At 37.3% G+C, this 8,485-nt stretch overlaps 1 protein-coding gene across 1 annotated transcript in view; it reads left to right on the top strand.

Annotated features, from left to right (window-relative positions):
• The first annotated feature begins 7,027 nt into the window (after positions 1 to 7,027).
• LOC101632898 (chromosome unknown open reading frame, human CXorf21) overlaps positions 7,028 to 8,485 on the top strand; it is a 16,752-nt gene continuing 15,294 nt past the window's right edge. The window contains exon 1 of the mRNA XM_004689928.2: positions 7,028 to 7,101. The gene's annotated coding sequence lies outside the window, so the exon portion shown is untranslated. The remainder of the gene's footprint in view (positions 7,102 to 8,485) is intronic.

Here is an 8,485-nt window from a genome sequence, read left to right as displayed (position 1 = left end):
GTTAGGGATTCTTCAAGATCATTAAGGCAGATAATGCCAAGTTTTATTTATAATGTCAAGGCAACTACTGACGATTAGAACACACCAAATTGTCTCACTGGATTGCTAATTCCTTAAGCGTTCATTGACTCTTCTTGCTGCCTCTGATTAATGCCAGAGAAAGGCTGAGCCCATAAGGATGAGCTAATCTATATGGTGTGCATGGTCTTAAAGTCTTAAAATGAAACAGGGGATTAACTTCAAGTTGGCCCTTTAGTTTATCTCATATTTCAATTTTGAATCACTTTTCAGTAAAAGGGATTTCAGAAGGTTTCAGAAACTTTACAAATGCAGTAATGATATTATTTGAAACCAAAATGAAAGCTTCTCTGAAGTAGAAAATGGGAGTTATTCAAGAGCATTTTATACATGATAATCAAGTATATTTTAAGTAACAAAATTTCTAATGCACAAAAAAAAATTAAAGTTTCACAGGAATTCAGAGTATTGTACTTCATATAGCAATTATAATCTGTCATCCTTTCCTCAAGCTCGTGGAGCTTACTTTATAAATTTCTTTGGTATAAATTAGAATTACTGAAATATAAACAAGATTTTTTAAAAGTCACATTAATTTTACTCTGCGAAATTTATGACATGTTCCTAAACTTTAATATGCTCATGTTAATTTTCATAGGATATAAACTAAAATTAATCTTTCACAGAAGAAATATTTTGAAATTTTGTATATAATACTGTATAATTATGTCATAGGAAATAATTAATGTAAAAATGACTAAGCTAAAACTGAAAAATGAGTATGGAAAAATAGGATGGTGCTTTTGAACAATATTATAACTTAAACATTGTTATGAAATCGATTTATTTTTATACCATCAGGTACTGTCATACGGACACATGTGCTTTGTTCACTTTCTTTACAGGCATAAATCAAATTCAATGGTAAGCTGCTTTGGTCTACTGAGCTGACTTGGCAGGCATTGGTGGCTTGTTATTCGTAGACATCAGGATAAGGACCTCCATATACTGAGCTTGGAAGTGAGTATCGGTGGTGTAGTGGCGAGCATGGTTGCCTTCCAATGTACGGAGCTTGGCTAATGCTATCAGATAAGGATGTGAATTTGGGGATAAAAAAAAAAAAGAGAAAGATTTGGCCTTATTGATGTGAAGCTGTTAAATGTTCACAAATGAAAGTCTGAAAATCACAGGAGAGAGACATCAGAAGTGGAGAAGTGGAGCTAAAGAGTCACAGATCATCCAAAGAAGATGATGGAAAGTGGAGCTAGGGATGGTTCACTAAGATAAAATGCTCAAAAAAAAAAAAAAAAAAAAGCAAGAATTTTCCAGGAAGTTAATAGGGAACCAATGAAAGAACTTAGAAAGGAGAAAAGTGGGAGTTAGTAGAATAACACAGTGTGCAATGACACAAAATCAACTGCGAGGTAGTGGAAAGACTGTCTTCTGAGGGGCTACAGCGGTAAAGTGCTGGTATTACCTTACTATTTAAAACATCCATGTGGCCCTCCCATGTGGAACAGCGGATTAAAGCACAGCACTGAGAAGCTTAAGCCACTTCCACAAGAGTTCAATTCCCGCCTGCCCTGGAGGTGACCACATGGCGTGGCAGACCTCTCCTGACCCGCCTGCTGCTCTCCTCAGCAGTGTACTTCATTGATCTGCCTGTTCTACTCCCTGCTCCCTCTCTGGTGAATCCTCTCACCCTCCGCATCTCTGGCCTGTACCCCAGTTCTATATGAATAAATAAATAAATCTAAAAAAAAATCCTTTAATAATAAAAAAAAATCCATATACCAGAAGTCTATGTAGTTATTAAAAAGGATGAGGTCTGGACCTCCCTGGGGGCGCAAGAGGTTAAGTCTCAGCACTATGAAGCTATCAGCAGTCACTGAAGCAAAACTTCTATCCCCAGCCAGGGGGGGGTGACCCACGTGGTACAGCAGATCTCTGTCTCACCCACTGCTCCCCTCAGCAATGTTATTTCAGTCAATCTACCTTTTCTTCTCCCCACTCTGTCTCTGGTGAATTCTCCCCCACCTCTGCCCAACAACGCAGCTCTTGTATACATAAATAAATAAAATAGATCTTAAAAGAAAACTAGAAACGATGAGGTCCATCGGTGGAGGACTGTGGGAGCTTTGGTGGTGGGAGAGCTATGGTGACTGCACCTGAGAGGAGAAATCCTACACTGTCAAGATACTGACAAGGACATAAAACAATGGTACTTATTCAAAGAATTAAATAAAAATTTGAGGTTAGTCTGTATGCAGTGACATTGGAAAACACTTTAAAAAAATATAAGGGGGTCTCCCTGGTGGCACAGTGGGTTAAAGCACAGCACTGAGAAGCTCAAGCCACTTCCGCATGAGTTCGATCCCCGCCTGCCCCGGAGGTGACCACATGGCGCGGCAGACCTCTCCTGGCCTGCCCGCTGCTCCCCTCAGCAGTGTACTTCGTCGATCTGCCTGGTCTTCTCCCCACTCTGTCTCTGATGAATCCTCTCAACCTCCGCATCTCTGGCCTGTACCCCAGTTCTGTATGAATAAATAAATCTTAAAAAAAGATATAAGGGACAAAATAGCATAAGTAGTATCCTATCATTTATATCCACAAAAGGTTATCTCTACTCTTTGGATTGACACACAAGACACTGAAAACTGTAACTGCCCCTGGGGAAGGGACCTGAGAATTGGAGGTTAGAGAAGGAGTTTTTTAATTTTCACTGTATATCTTTTTGTTGCATTTACTTTTTACTATACACATAAATTACAAAAGCAAACTTATAAACAAGAGATCAGACTACTGAACAGTAGCAAATACTGTTGAAAAGCCAAAGAAGATATACAGACTGAGATAGATATCATTAGACATATTTAGTTGTTAACTAAAACAGTAAGTTCAGTGGAGTCATTTGGTATTGAGAGAGTTGCATTCTTAGGAATACCACTTTAGCCCAGGGGGTGTGGGCTATAGTTAAAAAGAGGAATGCTTTTTTTTTTTTTACAATTCAATGCTTTTTAGTATATTTAGAGTCGTGCTATAATTACGACTGACTTCATAACACTTTCATGACTCCATAACCATCAGTTGCTCCTTATTTTCTCATCTTCTAGCTGACGATAACCACCATCATTTTCTGATTTTATGGATTTCCTTGGACATATCATACAAATGGAATAATAAAATACCTGGCTTGTTATATCTGGCTTCTTTCACTTCTCATAATGTTTCCAAGTTCATCCACATAAAATCCATATGTTGGAATCTGCTTCTTTTTAAAGACTGAATAATATTCCATTGTATGGATATGTCACATCTTATTTCATTGAGAGTAAGACATTTGCTGTTTCCATATTTTGACTATTTTGAATAATGCTGTTATGAACTTTTGTGGACACATTGTGTGTATGTATGTTTTCCTTTCTCTTTGATAGGTACCTTAGAATTGGATTGCTGGGTTGTATGGCAACTCCATTTTTAATATTTGGAGGAACTATTACAAGATTTTTCATGATGGCAGCAACAAATTACCTTTCCACCAGCAATGCATGACCATTCCAATTTTTCTACTTTCTTGCCAATAATTGTTATATTTTATAATAGCCACCTCCATGAGTGTGACGTGGAATCTCACTGTGATTTTTCTTCCATCCCTCTGATTGACTCAAAAAATATAACACTCATCACTGATTCAGTTCACAATATTAGCCCTCTTCAAGCAGCCACACCATCACTAGCCAACATTTTGTGGTCATTCCAGAGTCTCAGAGCAATAAGCCACAACTCGGCCCTCCAGGAGCTTACAGTAGAGCTGGAGAAAAATCAAACATCCAGAACAGAATTTTGCATTGCTATCCTAACAGCAGTTACTGGCATAAGTCAGTCATCGCATGTTTTAACAAATGAGCAAATAGACACTTTATCAAGTTCCAACTTGACATATTAAAAGAATAACTGTGCTCATTTATGTTTCAACTCAATGGAATTAAAAGAGAAAAACATAATTCTAAACCAAATGTACCCCCTGGTTTGCTGTCCCATATTAACGTATGGATGTTCATGTCCCAGAATTTCTCCATGGTTCCACCTCCAGATGTCAAGGTCTGTAATTTAGATCTCCAAACCCACATACAAATTCATGGGGGACACAACTTTCTCAAGGTCCATATTATGGAGCTGGAAGTGGTAGTCTTCAGTGCCCACTGGAATCTTTCATGTGAGGTTGGTCGGAAGCAATGTTAATAAAATATGAATCATTTTCAAATTTCTTTTTAAACTGTGGATGGATGTTCTTTTTAGACATAAAATGGTGGGATTTATTGGCCACATGCATTAGATCACACATGTTTCGTGGGATGTGTGTGTGTGGACTATATGTATTCAATATATACTTACACATACCTTTCTCTAGTTGTGGGACAGTCAATCATTGATTTTAGCTGGAACAGGCAATTGGCAGTAGGATGTGACAGAAAGACAAACTGCTGAGGGATTTGTGACTGACAAGGTGGAAGAAATCTTGGGATTGAAGGTGAGCTATGTATGGGTGATATTGTAATGAAAACAGCATGGGAGAAGTTTTTCCACTAGGAGAGGTGAGTGAATAGTAGGGATAATATTCATGTACAGGCACAGGAAGCAAGGCAAAACTCTTTATCATTCAGCAGATTGATAGGAAATCATATAAGATTTCCACAGAGGATATAATTCTGCTATATTCCAGTCAGCAAAGAGAAAGCAGTTTAAAGTCAATTTTATAAGCTCAGGTTCCATAAAAAAAGAAATAAAACAGTAAGCCAAGTTGACACAGTGCTAACTTTTTGAATATAGAAAATATTTTATGGAAAGGCTGATTTCCATAAAATAAGTAACTTAAGAGAAAAAAATTAAGAGCGGGTATAATAAAAGTTCTGCATATTATATTTGAATGAAATGATAATGGCAGCTTAATCCAACTTGGAGCAGATAGGATCGCCCATGATGGATACTGACTGGCACTTCAGGGTGAGTTCTTAGGAAACCAGCAGACAGTGTTTGTGGAGGGAGTTCAAAGCCCACACTCAGATACAATCACTCTCTCTGCTTGTGGCTGAACGTACGCGAGAATAAAATAAAACAGCTAAGTTTTATTGGGCTACAAAAGTCTGAAGACATCCCAGGGCCTGATTTTAAAAATACCACACTGAAGAGAACCTGCCCCTGGGCACTGAGGCTGGCTGTTTTCTGACAGCAGGTCATGTCAGAATTACAAATTGAGACACTGTCTGTATTATGGCTGCTAGAGGGGAACCTCTTCTCCAACTGGCCCTAAGTAATGCTCAAAGAAATAAAGCAGGAAATCACTCTAGCAGAAATTACTATACAGAAGCACTTTTAAAGACAGGACTTTTTTAGATGTCATGGATGAAAAGTAATCAAAACAGCTGTCTACATAGTCAGGGTTTGGAATTCAGTTTTGACCAGAATTAGGCAGAAAAAGTCAACAGACATATTATTTGGATGGCCAGGTTTAGTCTTTGTTGATCTTCTGAAACAGCTGGGGTGAACCAGCTAAATTATTTTGACAACTCTGAACATTTTTTTTTTTTTTTGCTTTAGGGTAAGAACTGATTTCTTTGCAGATAGACTTGACTGGCATCCAGGAAAAGGCATAGATTAAAAATATAATGGGGCTGTAAAATCCAGAATGGTAAGTATGACTTCCAAAAATGAGTTTTAAAAATGAAATTGTAATACCTATACAAAGTAGAAATTTCAAAGGGTATAGGTGAAAAGAAAGTCACATTCTGAAAGAGCAATCACTTATTTCTAGTTTCTTGTATATCCCTATAGAAAAATTCTATACATATGTGCACACATATTCTTTAAAAAAGATGGCTTGGAATATATGTTGTGCTTTTGCTAAACAATACCTCTAGGAAGATTTTTTCCCTAGTATTAGACATAAAGCAACCCCACTCTACCAACTGTATACCAGTCTCCAGTAAGGAAGCACTCTAATTTATCAATCAATACTCTATGTATGGTTATTCGTTTTCTAGCTGATTACTTTCTTTTAAAAAATTATTTATTTTTGTATCATTGTTCATTTTGTGCCCTTTTCCATCTCAGTTTTAATGCCTGTGGACTTCCCACCACCACTATGGAAAACTGGAGGTTTCTCAAACTGCTAACATGGAGCTTCCATATGACCCAGCAATCCCACTCCTGGGTATCTACCCAAAGGACACAAAAACACTGATTCAAAAGGACACCTGCACCCCCATGTTTATTGCTGTTTACTTTCTTAAACAATGCTACAGCATGATATCTTTTCACAAGTCTTCATGCACAAGTACAAATATAAGGAGAAATTTCAAAGGCATGAACTCATTGGGTCAAGAGACCTAGAGCTACTTAAAATTTTGCAAAAGTCCACTGGACAAAGGCATGTGGCCAGTAAATAGTGACATTGCCACCAACTGTGTATGAGAGTGCCTGCTTCTCTATAATCTTGTCTAGGTAGTGCATTTCTAAAAATTTGCTAATTTAAAAGAGAAAACCATTTTCACTTGCTTTGAAAGCATTTTGCGTAGGGTTAGGAACTACTGTTTTGTAAATCTGATAGATTCGTGATGAAACTGAGCATTTTCCAGACGACAGCTGATGTGGCTCTCTTTCAGGAGAGGGGTCTCACGGAATGGGAGTGAAAGTCAGTTCATAGGGTCCTCGCATAATATACAGCAATGAACTATTTTAACAAGAAACAGTTTCATAGATAGGTTTCATTTCTTGAAAAAAGGGGAAGGAGTGCCTTCTGTGAGTCAGTGTGGGTTTGTCAGTTACTGCCTCCCCCCTTTCTGGGACTTCCCACTGTTCTTTCGCATTAATCAGACTTGAGCAAAACAACTCTTTTTCCATAGGATCAGTTATAAAAGAATGACAAAGGAGTGAGCAGCTAAGCTTTTTTGGTTTCATCAGTGAAAGACAGACTCACCCGAGGCTTGCAAACATTTCTGGAAAAAGCACTGGCTGGTTTATTCTTCTCTATATGGTCAACGGTTGTGTTTCTGCAGGACCAAAGGAGTACCCTGGTTAGTGAAGGTAAGAACAAGGTCCTATCATTGCTATTTTTTTCTGTTATTTCCCTCTTTACCTTTTCTTGATCCTATCTCATCAGAACTCAGATCCCAACCTTATGGCATCTAAAGCACTTTCCTAATTTATCAAATCAAAGGTGAGTGGCCACTCAAACAAACATTTTGTGCAGTTGGAAAATAGAGACCAAGCAAACACTCCTTCTTATCTCCTTGTGTTCAAAAATCTTTGACAAGTCTGGCCAAGTAATTTGTTGTGGAATTTTTTCAGTTCTCCTTCCGTAACCGCTACATAGGTTTAGCATTTGTGTTTTTTAAAAGAAGCCCCGAAAAGCCTATGCAGAATTTTGCAAAGAAGGTATAATTCAGTGACAGTGAATTTGTGTTAGAGATGAATATAATCGCAGTAGACTCTTACTGAATTTGACTCAAACTGATTCAGTGAGTTTAAGTTTCTCTGTGTGATACGACATGTTGAACTGTAGAGGACCTACAGTGATGACGCACAGGCGGGCTTTAGTTTGAGTTGTCTGTAGACCTGCTCAAAATTTTTAATCTATTGCTTCTCTCCCCCTCCTTGAATAACAAACTACTTTGGCCAGAATAGTCATAGTTTTAGAACATTTCTAGTGTTGGTCAGTGTAAGAAAACAGTATTTCTGAGCTTCCTGTATGAATGGAGGGTACTTAAAATTTGTGTTAAACATTCAATTGTAATAACAGCAATTTGGATGATATACAAAGGCGGTGCACTAACTTCATTATCTAGAGCAAAATGACGTTTTAAATAGTCATTTCAAATTACTGAAACATTTCTAATCACAAAACTAATGTTTATTTTAGACATGTAAGATATTACCTCGCTAGGCTTTTAGCAAACAGAATAGAATATAATGTTCCGTTATTAACTAAATATAGTGCCTTAATTAATTATAGTTTTTCCTCTCCCATTTCCATTTTGAAAAGTTTCAGACCTACATAAAAACTGAAATAGTACAATGAACACCCATTTTTCCACCATGCAAATTAATCTATTAATCTTTTTTACCCTTACTTTCTTTCTCTCCATGCACACACATGCATGCAGCTTTTTTTTCTATCCCATTTGAAAATACCCTGTTGCCCTTAGAGCACATGTAACCCACAAATTCTTGAGCAGGTATTTCTGAAAAATAAGGGCAGTCTTCTATTTGATGATAATGTTAAGGAAATTTAATATCAATACAGTACTACTAAGTGAATATATTATCTACATTCAAATTTTCCCAATCATTCAAGTGTGTTTTAGAGTGTTTTTAAAAAAGATTTATTTATTTATGCATACAGAACTGGGGTACAGGCCAGAGATGTGGAGGGTGAGAGGATTCACCAGAGACAGAGAGGGGAGCAGAA

Source organism: Condylura cristata, unplaced genomic scaffold (assembly GCF_000260355.1).
Source record: "Condylura cristata isolate star-nosed mole 26May11 unplaced genomic scaffold, ConCri1.0 scaffold00027, whole genome shotgun sequence".
NCBI classification, from domain to species: domain Eukaryota; kingdom Metazoa; phylum Chordata; class Mammalia; order Eulipotyphla; family Talpidae; genus Condylura; species Condylura cristata.
This window is presented reverse-complemented; position numbering and strand designations above follow the sequence as displayed.